This window comes from Lolium rigidum, chromosome 7 (genome assembly GCF_022539505.1).
Source record: "Lolium rigidum isolate FL_2022 chromosome 7, APGP_CSIRO_Lrig_0.1, whole genome shotgun sequence".
NCBI classification, from domain to species: domain Eukaryota; kingdom Viridiplantae; phylum Streptophyta; class Magnoliopsida; order Poales; family Poaceae; genus Lolium; species Lolium rigidum.
The window spans coordinates 336,196,494-336,213,840 of record NC_061514.1 but is presented as its reverse complement, the minus strand read 5'-3'; positions in this window follow the sequence as shown (position 1 = coordinate 336,213,840).

Sequence of the window (17,347 nt, the reverse complement as noted above, 5' to 3'; positions counted from 1 at the left end):
ACCTTCACCAAAGAAAGACGTTTATAGTTTAGATTAGATAAAGTTGTTAGATCTATATCCGAAGATCCACCTTAACCTGGAACACCACACACAGCAACAGATCGATCAGATTGTGCTAGCTATTTCCCGTAAAGAATCTTAGAAAATTCATATCTTCACATCTAGAGCTCCATTTTAGATGATTTCTTTGAAGTTAAGTTTGTAATTAAATCCTCTACAACTTTTGTGTAGGAAGTTTTCCATCCGAGAAACTTTCTCGGACAACTTTTCGGACACCATTAGATTTTTAACCGCGAATTGTAAAATTCATATCTTGAGTTCTACACGTCGATTTTTGACAAACTTTATACCGTTAGAATCAATAAAATGCGTAGACCATTTCAGACCTTTTGCATGTCAGTTTTGCAAATTTATTTTCGTGATATTTGTATGGTCCGCAATATTGTTCTTCGACTATGCAATCATTTAGACACATTCATCTTATTCCATGATCACATCTCTCCAATATATTATTCTAGTCCATATTATTGAAATAGCAATTGAGTTGTTTAAGTAATTTGTGACATATCTTAATTTTAGATTTTTCCTCTCATCAATGAAGTGTGGAGATACTCTACACCATACCACATGAGCTTAAATCCATTTTATCCATTAGCATCCTTTAACCCACATCTTTGATACCATTCACGCCTATACAAACTCATGCCATTCAACTCTTCCACTTAGTTCGAACTATTCGACTTTCAAATAAGTTAATTGAATAGTTCAATATATCATTAGTTCATATCCAATGCTATTGTGCTACTTCGATAATTGTTGTCACACTATATCAAATTACATTGAGACTATTTGAATGCTTCAAAGAAAGATTTAAAACTTTGACATGGACATATCTTCAAAATCTAACTTTGACACAACCACCATCTTTCTAAATATCATTCATACATATTCAATGTTATGCCCACTTAATCTTTTTGGCTTATATCGAACTATTTAATTTAAATGAATTAAATTGAGTAATTCAATGTATCACAAATCCATACGCAAGCCTATGTGTAATTTATACTATTTTGAGTAATTGTTGTCACACTTATTCAATAGTATTATTGTTGCACTATTTGTCACTTATGTGATTCAATTCATATGAGCCGTTCCAAATTCTTTTCATGCTTTTGTAAAGCTTAAAATTTCTTCAATTCTATCTTGGACATTACTTTCTAATCATGTAACTTGCCATCCAAACTCTCACAGCCATATCTTGCAAGCCAAACCTCATGCCACACCTTAGCACCATAGAGCGATTTCTGATTGTTGTCTTGTTTGATTATATTTTCGTTGTTCAATGGTGTATTTATGTTGTGATATATTTTATCTTATAGTTCGTGTGAAGAGCGTCGTGTTTTGTTAAGAGAAATGAACGATCTTCAATCACCAAAAAGGCAAGTGACATTCAATCCCACCTATTTTATTATGCATTAGTGTTTTATCTAGTATGCATGGTAGGGATTTTGTTTTCAAAAGTGAAGTATGGTGCAATGCTTAGTGAACCCGAGTAGTATGTAGCTACTCCTGAACCCCTACTAAGTGTACCATAGTTTGCTTAGCAACACCAAAAGTGCCAAATGTTATTTCATTATTTTGGTTATGTTAGTTGGATGGTTAAAAAAATTAAGAACCCTAATGAAACACCTGGGTGGAATGGTTGTATGGTGGGTGGATACTCAGGCCCCTTCCCTGGTAGATGGAACCAGTGGAAAGGTGGGTGGTTTTCACCTGAGAGTGCGCAGTTGAATAGTGGTTGCTCTAGACCGCACCCCTGGTTTTTACCAGGGGATCGTATGGGGGTTTATTACCTGGGATGGGTTTTAAGCCTGTGAGTTTCACTTGTGGTTGCCCACCCAGGATTAAAGAGATTACCAAGTCGTCCATGTTTAGATACCTTCCAGTGCAGCCTTTTGGTATTATGGGCTCTGCCGAGATTAATTAAGTTGTGAGGTTCAACTTGTCGACTAGACATTCAGATGTGGCGACGGCCAAGGGGAACGGGTCTAGCCAGTATGCTTGTTCTCTCCTTCTGAAAGATCTTGTCTAATTCTTCTCTTGGGAAGGGTGGGTCGTAAGGTGAAAGTGCACAACCTCTCGAGAGTTAAACCTAAGATCTTAGCCGTGTCCCGGTTATGGACAATTTGAGCTCCTGGACAAGGATTGTACGGAAGAATCTCATCACCTTTTCTGAATGTGTTAAAATTTGAGTAGCAACTGAATAGAAGTACATGGGAGATGTAACCATGATACTATCTATGATCTCATTACAAGTTTTATAAAATATTTTGTTAGATGATGTATAGAAATACATGGGAGATGTAACCATGATACTGTCTATGAAATCTTTTCAAATATTTATAAAATGTTTTATCAAATAAAAGATAGGATAAAATTTGCTTTATGCAAATTAGCCCAAGACTCCACTAGCCAGATATCATGTAGTTAGACTTTTCACAATTGCCACCATATAAGTGTCATTTATCAGTACATCATTGTATTGACCTTCATTCATGGGGCTGCCTATTCAAACGTGCAGGTTTTTCTAAGGAGAAGTACTTGGTAGGATCTCGAGTCTATATTCCAACATGACTGCATGTGGCACATGAAGATGATGAAGGCTCATTGATGATGTACTTTCTGCTGTGTTTGTTTTGAACATTTCATATGAGCTAGTCCATGTGACTATGCAATTTGTAAGGTTTTACTTTACCATTTGGATCAACGATGTAGTAATTTGATACTATTACAATGATTACTATATTTTGTAACGTGTGTGCTATCAGTGATCCCGGAAATAGCACTATACACAGGTATCTAACCTTTATTAAAAGATAGGGTGCTACAGCTGGTGATATATCATCATTCGGTTTCTCTAGTGCAATACTAATGAAACTTTTGTCTTCTATTGAGGCTTACAATGGAGGGAGTACTTGTGTTCTTGGAGAAAATCTATTCTGTTTGATGGTACGATGCTTTTCTAGTTTATATCCATTTCCTCTCGCTATCTATGTTGTTACTAACATGTCATCTACAGTTGCTGATAATAACCTTTTTTGTTTTATTTTAGGCTATTTATTTTGAGTTCCTTGACACCGACTTGATACCGTCACACTTAAAGTGCAAGGTTCCTCGACTCTTTATCTGGTCTTCTGCCTTGGTTTCTGAATTTGAGTTCTTGCACTGTGTTTGCAAAGACAAAGTAATCTACGGTAGCATACCGATATGTTCTTGCTTATGTAGAATTTTATTTTCACACTTTGTTGATATCAAATTCACATACTCATATCCAGTTTTGTTTTATGCCTTTCTTATGTACTCCTTTTTTCTACTATTATTCATTCATGTAGACGAAAGAGATTTCACGCACTCCCTTTGGAAATTTAATCAACTAGGTAGGAAGGCACTTGCCCACCTACGACGGATAAGCTGATATAGAAGACAATGAAAATGTGCAATTAGATTTATCGGTAGGTTGGCAAGAGAAAAATCACGAGTTATCCATGATTGTGTAATATGCATTTTGAAAATGCTATTGTGCTTCAGACATTTTTTACTTTAGTAGTTCCCATGATATTAATAGAACATAGAATGACTTAGCGGTTTATCGACCTTGACATTGCATATACATAAATATATTTGAGAGTAAGAGACAGATGACCTGAAGATAAATTATTAACCAAGGCAACACATAACATATATAAAAGTTTACAATATACCTTTTAAGCAGTCATGTGTACCATATAAGAATTTGAAAACCATAGGTAACAAAGATCACAAAAATGAAGAACCACGTAAGAACATTTAGTTGCTTTAATAGAAAAAAGGAACTCCATAGCCCCACGGCGAGAATTTTCTTCCCGCAACAGAGAACATATATGAAAGCTTACATTCCAATGGCATTGAGCATAGTAAATCAAGTAAACCAACTAATCAGTGTTGTTGCAGCAAGATATTTTGCTAGCTGATGAAAAGGAACCACGGATGCATTGATCACTGGTGAAAAAAAGGGCCTTTAATCCCGGTTGGCAACAGCCATTAATACCGGTTGTGCAACCGGTATTAAACATGCGGGACTAAAGCCCCCCCCCCCGCTTTAGTCGCGGTTGGTTACGAACCGCGACTAAAGGCCCGTCCACGTGGACGCCAGGCGACGGTCGGGGCGGAGGACCTTTAGTCACGGTTCTTCTGGCCAACCGCGACTAAAGGCCGCCGCAGGTTTAGGGTTTTAGCCCCCCCTAAACCTGGTTTCTTTTTAATTTGTATTGTTTTATTTCTTTTGTGTTTTATTTTAAATTTGAAGGAGTTTCACATATTCTACGTTACTACATACATGCATATGAATGTACAATTTCAAACAAATTTGAAATTAGAACCAAAAAGAATTCAAGAGGAATATACAATATATATTCAATATCGGATGACCAGCATATACAATTTTGAACAAGTTTCCATACATAATTTACTGGATCAGAAGTTCTACGTCCTCTACATAGTGTTCTCCTTTAGAATCGATGACTTCCCTCACGAACCATCCAGCTAGTTTCTCTTGAAGTGGTTGGAAGCGAGCTTCTGGACTAAGCATCTTCCGGAGGTTATCCTCTTGACATTGTTATCACACGGAACCCGCTCAGAGGTGTATCTTCGGATCATCTCACAAACATAGTATCCACATAGATTGGTCCCCGGTGGCTGAATATCCCCGGTCCCGATCACCGACCTTTTAAATTGTAGCTCTTTTTTGAATTCACCGACCTTTTCATCTACGAACTGTCTCCAAACCCTACGAGGTAAAGAAAATTAAATGAACAAGAGAGTTATTAGTTACTTGATATTAGGAAATGAACGAAATAGGCCGATCGATATAGAGCGCAAATGAATGAAAATAATTACTTCTGCATCATTTTTCTCATGTCGGCCCAAAGCTTTGCATCCAGATTCGAGAGAGTCATGGACGAGAACTGTGGAGTCGTGAAATTGAATTACTAGCAGAATCCAGTGGAACCTGCGGACACGATACATGCACAGTCATGCATAACTCATCGATTAGCCACATACCATGCATGGAGTAAACAAAAGAGAATGTGCTCAAGACAGAAACACTCACCCAAAATGGTAAGAAAATAGAATATCACTTTTGAGTTCCTGCTTTGAAAGAAACCGCCACAGGTCTTCCTCCACGTCGGCGGGGTGATTTTTTAACACATATCCATTAACGATTTGTGGGTCAATGAACCCAACATCATGGATGTTCCTTATTCTGCATTCCCTGAGCTTCATTCTGCATAATAGCGTACACAACAAGATAGTTAGGACAATATATATATATATATATATATATATATATATATATATATATATATATATATATATATATAGGTTGCACTATTCTGAAACCAGTGCTCAGAATATTATTCTGAGCACTACCGTCCCTGTACAAGGGCTCGCTTCCGTGGAGAAAAAGAACGCGCACGCGAAAAAACAAAGCAGATAAAATCCTCTCGTCCCCTACCTCCCGACCCTGCTGCCCTGCCCCAATCTCCACGCCGGCGAACCACCCCACTCCGGCCCCCAATTGTCGGATAGAAAACCGGCGCACGCGTGCCCACTCGCCGCCACAAAATCCCGGCCGACCCTAGTGCCTACCGGCCGCAGCGCCATTACCGCGCCGCCAGGATGCCCGGTCGTCGAGCCTGTGCTCCTGCGCGCCCCCATCCCCCGCGTCTTCTGGTTCTCAGCTAATCTGATTTCTCCTCCAATCGACGCCTAGCACCACAAATTCGTCCCACGCAGCCCAGCACTACTCCCTCCCGACCTTCAGATGCCTCTAGTTGTGAGGGCCCTCACCACCGCTCAGGTCACCGGCGGCCGATCGGAGAAGCTCTGGCCGCACCAGTCCTCCCCAGTTGCCTGAACTCCTACGAGCCCGGGAGACCACGGATGTGCCAGTGCCTTGCAATGTTGTTTTCCTGATGCTCCCGCATCAGCGGTCTTCTCAGGGGAAGCTGCAGTGATCTGGCTGAATTCCGGCAGGTCCGTGAGTGGAATGCCCAAGCACCAAGGGCGGACTGCCGTCGGCTTGCACATGTACTGCCGGCCGTGTTCGCGAGTGGCTGCCAAGTACCACAGCCGCGGCTAATCCCCTTGCCCTGTTCTGCGCCATTACCCAGCAGGTGATGGGTCCGCCGCCCTGGTTAGATTTCTGCGTCGCTGCTTCCCAGCCGGCCAAGTTCCCTCGTCATGGAACAGCAGTACAGCAGGCAGCACACGCGCGTGTCGCCGGTATCCCTTTACCAATCAACTTTTTCTTCTCTTGTGGCCCGTACTATCTGTTGCACATGAATGAAAGTATACGTCTACTACCCTCTCCACTCTACTCTGTTTTCTTCAAATCCACGGTAAAACAAGTGAAAAGCAAAATGAGTGAGGAAGCTGTAGGTATAGTGTTGTGCAAAGTGACCAGAGGATAAGACTATGGCGAGCTCCACTCTGACATGGTGCTCTCTCTCCTATATCTGAATGCCTTCCCACAAACGGCTAGCACATCAATCTGAACCGATTGGTTTTGGTTGCCATTCTTTTTGTGATATTCAGCTTTGACCCAACCTGCTTGTAGATATGCCCACAGAGAGCGAGCATTCTAGGCACTGACCCATAATTTCACTTGTTTTGAGAACTAAAGAACTATACAAATCTTTGTTTTTTCGAGAAGAACAAGTCCTATCTAACTCGTGAAATGTATAAAAAAAACCAATCCATAAAAAGCCAATCTTTTGCTCTATGAAAATAAAAGGTGTTAAATTGAAGAAGTACAATCAGCAAAATAAAATAAGTACAAGAATGCGGCCGGAGAAGTACATACACCCTTAGTGCGAAAAATGATACAATGATTTGTGGATGAGTGCACTATAACCTCCAGAATTACACACATATATTTCAATTGAAATGTTTGGAAAAATAATTAAAGGCCCACTCGAATAACTGCACTGCATGAAAAAATATGTAGCTGGACACGGAGCATGCGGACGAGAGCTCGAAGCAGCACACTGCATGAAAAAACCAATCCGCCTGTACGGGTCCCCATCGGCGCCGCCCCGGACCCCGTCCCTTGACGCCGGATGGCTCCCCGCCGTGGCCAGCTACAACGACTACCCATGCGTCATATTCTCTGTTCATAGTTTTCAGGCTACAGAGGGGCAGTGCAATTGTCTAGCTGGAAAAAGTACAACCCCCGTATATAACGAAGTACAAGTACAGTTATTCTGTTCATGGACTGAAAACGCAGCTTGAATCGGCAAAACACGAAAAGATTACAGTACATACTGGAAGTTCATACGCAGGCAGTATATACAATAACTAAAAAAGTGGACATCACGGAAAACACAACCTTTGTTTGAGATGAATGGATCCATCTTAAAGTAGTAGTACTACTGTACTACTAGTAGTAGTAGTACTAGTAGCTGGGAATGGATTTTTTTTCTTCGAACTAGCCGATGTGGGAGAGGAACGTGTGCATCGGGGGATTGGTAGCTTGGAAATCAAACCATGCCCTACTTGAGTCACAATGGTTGTTGTACTGCCAATGGAGTTTGCTTGTTTTTTCTTTCTTACATGAGCTAGAGATTGCGCATTCAGTTCGTTCGGTTTGATTTTGAACATGTGATATCCTCGTGTGATTTAAACCCAAATTTGTTTAAAATGCTTGTATAAAAGAAAGTTCAGTTGGATAGTTACCGGAAGTGCACGTATTGTGTCTTGAAGAACACATGTTCGACATCGGAAAAGAACATATTTGATATTCGAAAAAACATCCTGCCAATGATGTGCACACCAAAAAAAAGCCAAAAATATAAATTACGAAATTAAATTACACATGAAAATACTTGCAATATTTTTTTTAATAAATGCATTCATGAATTTAAAACAAGCAAGGAAGTACATACATTTTAGCTCGACATATATACCCGCTTCGGAATTAAAAATATAAATGATAGGGAGGTAAAATGAAGAAGAGATAATAAGTACAAACAAGGAACATCTGAAGTACACATTTTTTTGAATAATAAAATATCCTACCATAGATGTGCACCCCAAGAAAATTTAGAAGTGAAAAACACTAAAACTAACAACAAAAGTACAATACTACGATTCATGGAATTACACATAAAAAACGTTAGATGTATGTAACCTACCGAGAAGTATTGAAAAATAAGAAATCATCCAAAATAATTATACGTGGCGTCACGTCGACTATCCCAGCGCCGACCGAGCCCATCGTCGATGCACCATCAACATTTGGAAAAACTATGAACTTGAGAAGTACAATTCAGTTAAGAAAAAATAAGAAAAGGTCTGCTGGGAAGTGCAGACAGCAACACCAGGAAGTACACTAAACAGGTTTAGAAAGTACAAATGTTCTCTTCCTGGAATTTCAAAGTACACATAAAATAGTAAAATATAATTTTCCTGAAGTACACAAGTCAAACATTGGGAAGTGCAAATAATTAGTTTTTGTAAATACATGATTCGCCTCGTAGCACATAGAAAATAATAAAAATCATCAATTTTTTACCTCACGAGAAATACAAGCGGTGACTATGGGAGGTTCAAAGCGTTAGTTTTGGAAGTGCAAAACAAAATAATCCCATCATTCGTGAGGAAGTTCAAATTATTAACTATGAGTAGTGTAACCATCCGACACGAGCAGTACAAACACTTATTATAGGAAGTACAAGAAAACAGAAAAAATCCAAATGTAGAAAAAACCAAAATAATTCCATCATAAGCGAGGAAGTTTAAATGCTTGACAATTAGAAGTACAACCTTTTGACACGAGAAGTACATGCACTTATTACAGAAAGTACAAGAAAACCGACAAAATCTAAATGTAGAAAAAACAAAATAATCCCATCACCTATGTGGAAGTTTATATACTTGAAGACGAGAAGTGCAACCAGTAGACATGAGTAGTACACTCACTTAATATAGGAAGTACAAGAAAACCGGTAAAATCCAAATGTAGAAAAACCAAAATAATCCCGTCATCCACGAGAAATTTCAAATACTTGACTCAAGAAGTACAACTATTCGACCCGAGCAGTACAAGCACTTATTATACGAAGTTCAAGGAAACCGATAAAATCCAAATGTAGTAAAAACGAAATAATCCCGTCACCCCCGAGGAAGTTCAAATAGTTGATGACGAGAAGTACAACCACTCGACACGAGCAGTACAAGCACCTATTATATGAAGGACAGGAAAACCAACAAAATCCTAATGTAAAAAACGAAATAATCCCATCACCCAAGAGGAAATTAAAATAGTTGACGGAGAGAAGTACAACCATTCGACACTAGCAGTACACCCACTTAATATAGGAAGTACAAGAAATTGACATAATTCAAATGTAGGAAAAACAAAATAATCCTGTCATCCGTGAGGAAGTACAATGACTTATTCCGAGAAGTACAAGTGGAGACTACAGAAAGTACAAGCAGTAATTACAGGAACTGCAAATTGTATAAAGAAAATACTCACACGTATGTTCACATACCAATGTTGGAAAGTTCAAATATTAAGATACAAGAAGTGAAGAATCATTTAAATAGAGGCTAGGGACAATCTAAAATTATCATTTCGAAACACACATGCTAGTTTTTGTAAAACGCACTAGCATCAAAACATTTCCAGGAAGTACAACCACAAGGGCCAAGAAGTACAAGGACATGTCGCGAGAAGTTCAGATGCGCGTGGTTGTGCTGCACATTTTGTGCGGTGAAAATTATAGCTCTGTTTTACTGAATACTTTCATGAAACCGCACAAAGAAGTACAACCCTATTTCCCGGTAAGCACAAGTTCACGTCGAGAGAAGTTCAACGCTCTGTTTTTAGGGGGCGGAAATCTATTGTCCAAATCTCATCGATTTGATCACCAACCACTTCAATCATTGTCACCAAAAGCTTTATATGGTAGAGTATATGTCTAATTTCATTACCTACAACATTTACAACAAATAAATGGATCTAAGCCATCAAATTCAAACCGTTATGCCACAAAATATACCGGAAACATGATTTCAAAACATCTAAAATTAGTTTTAAACCATTCGGATTTGGCAAAAATGGTAGATACAAATAATATGCGCCATTTTGATAGCTTTCCAACCGTATATCATTTCCATTATTTAAATACTCCGAATGGAAATCGCGGGGAAATCATTCGGTGTCCGTCACATAAAACGGACGGACAGTAATTCGAGTTATTCTCTTAAACTGTAAGGAATTAGAGAAAATAATTCGAATAAGAAAGTTGCGCCTATTCCATAGCTTTCCAACGCCGTATCATTTGCATCATTCCGACAAACGGTTGAAAAAATTCTTCCAAATTACTGTCCGCTCGTTTTTGAGTACGTCCGAAATTCGGTATTTTCAAAATTGTTCAAAAACTGTGAGGATTTTGAAAAAACTTAAAACATGAAAAAGTTGCGCAATTTCATTATCTTTCCAACGGTATATCACTTGCACAGTTTCGATAAGCGATTCGAAAATCGAACTAAAAGTTCGTTTTCTGGCCAAATAGAAGTGTTTTCGTATTTTCAAAATTAAATTTAAACCGTGCAAAATCTGTGAAAAGTGTGAACATGAAAAAGTTGCGGTTTTTCATTATCTATCCAACGGTATATCATTTGCATAGTTACGACAAATGGTTGAGAAACTCGAGGTATAATCAGTACCTATGAAGAAAACGGAAAGTTCAGGTAAGTTCGACAGAAAGTGGAACCCTGTTATGCGGGAAGTACAACATTGTGTCCAGAAAAGTACAAGTCGGTGCTCAGAATATTATTCTGCAACCGGTTGCAGAATAGTGCTGGTATATATATATATATATATATATATATATATATATATATGGAAGCACTATTCTGAAACTGGTGCTCAGAATATTATTCTGAGCACCATCCGACCCTATAAGTGACGCGCACCGGAAAATATGCGTACAAAACACCACAAGAAAAAAAAAGTCCCACCCTATCCAGTTTCTTCTGCACGACCTCCACATCTCTGGCCGCCCTGGCGCTGCCCTGGCCGTCGGCCGCCCTGGCGTTGTGCCCTCGTGTAAGGGTATATTGCCCCTATGTGTGGTTTTGGTAATTAATGACAACCCCTATGGACTAATGTTTTCATTGAGTTTATATGAAGGAATATTCCATAGGTACTACTTGTACTCCATGTGTTGGATTCAAGTATGGATGCCATGAAGATAAAGGTATATCTTGTGTATTGGCATCAAGATCATCGGTATGAAGATACATATGTGATATGATCAAGAAGAAGAAATAAAGATGGAGTTCTTATGTGAAACTCAATATTAGCCATGCTCTATCTTATGTGAGTATGAGAAGATACAAGGATTGAGTTGGGCAAGTTCAAGATGAGCATCTCAAGTGGATCACATGCTTGAAGCTTGCCGTCCATTTGGTGATAATGGACATGTGAAGATGTGCATCAATGGAGCTTTTCCATCATAGTGTATGGGGGAGCATTTGTGAGTCTTCACGAAGCAACATTTGATCAAGTATGGCATTCCGGCTTGAGTGAAGCATGAAGAATTATCATCAAGATCAAGCGGGATGCGCAAGGCAAAGGTATGGCCTTGCTAGGTTTTCCTTTTACCGGTCTCAAGGTGGATGTTGGGAGACCGGATTATAGGATAGATAGCCGCACTATTAAGAGGGGCTTTCGGTTGAGTAACTTGATCACATCGTCTTAGGGAGCTCAATCCTTTGCATACTTTGCATATCCTTATTGCTTCTTGGTGTTTATCTGTGTGAGGTTCTTGAGCTTGTTGCTAGCTTTACAACAAGCCCAAGTTCATCGAAAACGGAATCCGCATGCATCTTCTATTGCGTTTTCAAGTTTGGACGTCTTCACCGGTTCTTGACGGTGGGAGACTCCCTCTCTAAAATCATCTAAAATGTTCTGAGAGGAGTCTCCATATTTCCAGTTTTTGTTGGGGTTCTATTCGTCGTTATCTTTCCAACAAAATTGGTTTCATATCAATCGGAGTTCGGGAGCAATAGTTATTAAAGAAAAAGGAAAGATGAGAAAAGAATAAAAAGAAAAAGAGAAAAAGGGGAGGGAGCCGGCCGGTCGACCGGCCCAGCCACCGGCCCACCCGGTCCGCGACCCGGTCCGGCGCTGGTGCCATCCGGGCCGCCTCCCGGGGCCTTTTGGCCCAAGTACGGTCGCAGGCCCGGTCCGTGACCGGCCTGCCCGGCGCTGCCCCCGGTCCGACCGGCTTCCCAAGCCTGGGCCGCCTCACCGCGCGCGGCCCACCCGCGGCCTGCACCCCCGCGTCGCCCAGCTTCCTGCCGCCCGCGCGGCTGCTGCTCAGCCCGGTTGCTGGGCCGGTCCGACCGGGCTGCTGACCGGCCTGGCCGGCTTCTGCTCCGGTCGGCCGGCCTGGCAGCCGGCTGGGCCGTTTTTCTGACTATTTTCTGCCCGATTTTCTGTCTTTTTCCCCCAACAGCTATTTTTCCCCTTTAGCTATAAATAGGCTTCTTCCACCTTGAGCTAGTTAAGTTCTTCCCATTCTCTCTCCTCCATTGTTGCATTTGAAGAACTTGCTCTCCCCTTTGATTCCTCCAACCATTCTTGCTCATTCTTGAGGGATCTAAGAGAGGAGATCTAGATCTACACTTCCACCAATCCATTTCTTCTCTAAGTGAGGGAATCTCTTGGGATCTAGATCTTGGAGTCTTTGGTTGACTTTCCCCTTGTTCTTCCTCTCCAATCTCATCCTAGCATTCGTTGCTTTGGTGGGATTTGAGTGTGAGGGACTTGAACACCTCCGGTGTTCTTGCTTTGCATCATTGCATAGTGTTGAGCTCTCCACCACGATTTGTTCGAGTGAGAGACCGTGAGCTTGTTACTCTTGGAGGGTGACTGATGGCGTGTATTTCACACGTTCGTTGGGCAACCCCAAGAGGAAGGTATGATGCGCACAGCAGCAAGTTTTCCCTCAGAAAGAAACCAAGGTTTATCGAACCAGGAGGAGCCAAGAAGCACGTTGAAGGTTGATGGCGGCGGGATGTAGTGCGGCGCAACACCGGAGATTCCGGCACCAACGTGGAACCCGCACAACACAACCAAAGTACTTTGCCCCAACGAAACAGTGAGGTTGTCAATCTCACCGGCTTGCTGTAACAAAGGATTAACCGAATTGTGTGGAAGATGATTGTTTGCAGAGAAAACAAGTAAAACAAGTATTGCAGCAGATTTGTATTTCGAGTATTAAAAGAATGGACCGGGGTCCACAGTTCACTAGAGGTGTCTCTCCCATAAGATAAAAGCATGTTGGGTGAACAAATTACAGTCGGGCAATTGACAAATAGAGAGGGCATAACAATGCACATACATGTCATGATAATTATAGTGAGATTTAATTGGGCATTACGACAAAGTACATAGACCGCCATCCAACCGCATCTATGCCTAAAAGTCCACCTTCAGGTTATCGTCCGAACCCCTTCAAGTATTAAGTTGCAAAGCAACAGACAATTGCATTAAGTATGGTGCGTAATGTAATCAATAACTACATCCTCGGACATAGCATCAATGTTTTATCCCTAGTGGCAACAGCACAACACAACCTTAGAACTTTCTGTCACCTGTCCCAGTGTCAATGCAGGCATGAACCCACTATCGAGCATAAATACTCCCTCTTGGAGTTACTAGCATCAACTTGGCCGAGCCTCTACTAATAACGGAGAGCATGCAAGATCATAAACAACACATATGCAATAACTTGATAATTAACATAACATGGTATTCTCTATCCATCGGATCCCGACAAACACAACATAGAGTATTACAGTATAGATGATCTTGATCATGTTAGGCAGCTCACAAGATCCAACAATGAAGCACAATGAGGAGAAGACAACCATCTAGCTACCGCTATGGACCCATAGTCCAGGGGTGAACTACTCACTCATCACTCCGTGAGAGCGACCATGGCGGTGTAGAGTCCGCCGGGAGATGAATCCCCTCGCCGGCAGGGTGCCGGAGGAGATCTCCGGAATCCGCCGAGATGGGATTGGCGGCGGCGGCGTCTCAGTAAGGTTTTCCGTATCGTGGTTTTTCGCATCGGGGGTTTCGCGACGGAGGCTTTAAGTAGGCGGAAGGGCGAGTCGGAGGGCCGACGAGGGGCCCACACCACAGGGTGGCGCGGGCCCCCTTGGCCGCGCCGCCTTGTGGTCCGGCCACCTCGTGGCCCCACTTCGTATGCTCTTCGGTCTTCCGGAAGGTTCGTGGCAAAATAGGCCCCGGGTCTTGATTTCGTCCAATTCGAGAATATTTCGTTACTAGGATTTCGAAACCAAAAACAGCTAGAAACAGCGAACTGGCACTTCGGCATCTTGTTAATAGGTTAGTTCCGGAAAATGCACGAATATGACATAAAGTGTGCATAAAACATGTAGGTATCATCAATAATATGGCATGGAACATAAGAAATTATCGATACGTCGGAGACGTATCAGCATCCCCAAGCTTAGTTCTCGCTCGTCCCGAGCGAGTAAAACGATAACAAAGATAATTTCTGAAGTGACATGCCATCATAACCTTGATCATACTATTTGTAAACATATGTAGTGGATGCAGCGATCAAAACAATGGTAATGACATGAGTAAACAAGTGAGTCATAAGGCAAAGACTTTTCATGAATAGTACTTCAAGACAAGCATCAATAAGTCTTGCATAAGAGTTAACTCATAAAGCAATAAATCAAAGTAAAGGTATTGAAGCAACACAAAGGAAGATTAAGTTTCAGCGGTTGCTTTCAACTTGTAACATCTATATCTCATGGATAATTGTCAACATAGAGTAATATAACAAGTACAATATGCAAGTATGTAAGAATCAATGCACAGTTCACACAAGTGTTTGCTTCTTGAGGTGGAGAGAGATAGGTGAACTGGACTCAACATAAAAGTAAAGAGAATGGTCCTTCGAAGAGGAAAGCATCGATTGCTATATTTGTGCTAGAGCTTTTATTTTGAAAACATGAAACAATTTTGTCAACGGTAGTAATAAAGCATATGAGTTATGTAAATTATATCTTACAAGTTGCAAGTCTCATGCATAGTATACTAATAGTGCCCGCACCTTGTCCTAATTAGCTTGGACTACCGGATCTTTGCAATGCACATGTTTTAACCAAGTGTCACAATGGGGTACCTCCATGCCGCCTGTACAAAGGTCTAAGGAGAAAGCTTGCATTTTGGATTTCTCGCTTTGATTATTCTCAACTTAGACATCCATACCGGGACAACATGGACAACAGATAATGGACTCCTCTTTAATGCATAAGCATGTGACAACAATTATTATTCTCATATGAGATTGAGGATATGTGTCCAAAACTGAAACTTCCACCATGATTCATGGCTTTAGTTAGCGGCCCAATGTTCTTCTCTAACAATATGCATGCTCCAACCATAAAGGTGGTAGATCTCTCTTACTTCGGACAAGACGGACATGCATAGCAACTCACATGATATTCAACAAAGAATAGTTGATGGCGTCCCCGAAGCATGGTTATCGCACAACAAGCAACTTAATAAGAGATAAAGTGCATAAGTACATATTCAATACCACAATAGTTTTTAAGCTATTTGTCCCATGAGCTATATATTGCAAAGGTGAATGATGGAATTTTAAAGGTAGCACTCAAGCAATTTACTTTGGAATGGCAGATAAATACCATGTAGTAGGTAGGTATGGTGGACACAAATGGCATAGTGGTTGGCTCAAGGATTTTGGATGCATGAGAAGTATTCCCTCTCGATACAAGGTTTAGGCTAGCAAGGTTATTTGAAACAAACACAAGGATGAACGGTGCAGCAAAACTCACATAAAAGTCATATTGTAAACATTATAAGATGTAGGTATCATCAATAATATGGCATGGAACATAAGAAATTATCGATACGTCGGAGACGTATCAGTGACCTCCTAGTTGGCTTGGTTGGTGTCCCGGTGATCTCTTCGTGGAAGATTGTGAAGGGGCCCGGGCTTCTCCTTCGTGGAGCTTGTGAAGTGGTTGTGGAGCTTGCCATCTCCGGAGCGGAGGAAAAGCTAACCATAAGGAAAGGGCCATTATCCTTCGTGGGTGTGGTTCGGAGAATAGGGTGAGCCTTCGTGGCGCTGGGAATCCTTCGTGGGACCTCCACTCCTCCAAACGTGACGTACCTTGTTGCAAAGCAAGGGAACACGGGAATACATCCTCGTCTCCGCGTGCCTCGGTTATTTCTATACCCGAGCTCTCTTTCCTTGTGATAGCCATCGTGCTTGAAGTACATATATCTTGCTATCACTTGTGCTACATATATCTTGTGCCTATCTTGCTTAGCTCTAGTTGCTATTGTTACACTTAGTTGAGCTTAGCATATTTAGGGTTTGTGCTTGTAAACTAAACGATAGTTTAATTCCGCATTATTACAAGACAAATCCGCAAGAGTTTGTAATTGCCTATTCACCCCCCCCTCTAGGCGACATCTCGATCTTTCACCTCGCCGCCGGCCGGGTCGTCGCCATCCTCCCCTCCGGCCAACCCCCGCCGGCCTACCCCCCACCCACCCCCGCCCCCTGATACGTCCAAAACGTATCTACTTTCCCGAACACTTTTGCTATTGTTTTGCCTCTAATTTGTGTATTTTGGATGCAACTAACACGGACTAACGCTGTTTTCGGCAGAACTGTTCTGGTGTCTCGTTTTTGTGCAGAAATCCAACTTTCAGGAAAAACCTCGGGATTTTGACGAAAGGGCCTATTTTCCCAGAATAATGACGAAGCCGTAAGGGCAATTGAAGTGGAGGCACGAGGGCCCCACACTACATGGCGGCGCGGCCCGGGGGGGCCCGCGCGGCCATGTAGTGTGGCCCCTCGGCCGGCCTCCGACGCCCCCTTCGGACTACTTATTCGCCTCGACCTAAAAACGCACGGGAGAAGTCGAAGTCGCCGTAAACCCTCCGTAACGCCGCCACATCGCGAAACTCCGTCGCGGGAGCCGAAGTCTCCGTTCCGGCACTCCGCCGGGACGGGAATTGGAGGAGATCATCACCGCCATCACCGCCAACGCCTCTCCATCAACCAGCAATGTTTCCCCCATCCATGTGTGAGTAATTCCCCCGCTGTAGGCCGAAGGGGATGGTAGGGATTGGATGAGATTGGTCATGTAATAGCATAAGATTGTTAGGGCATAGTGCCTAGTGTCCGTAGATGGTACTTTTATGATATTG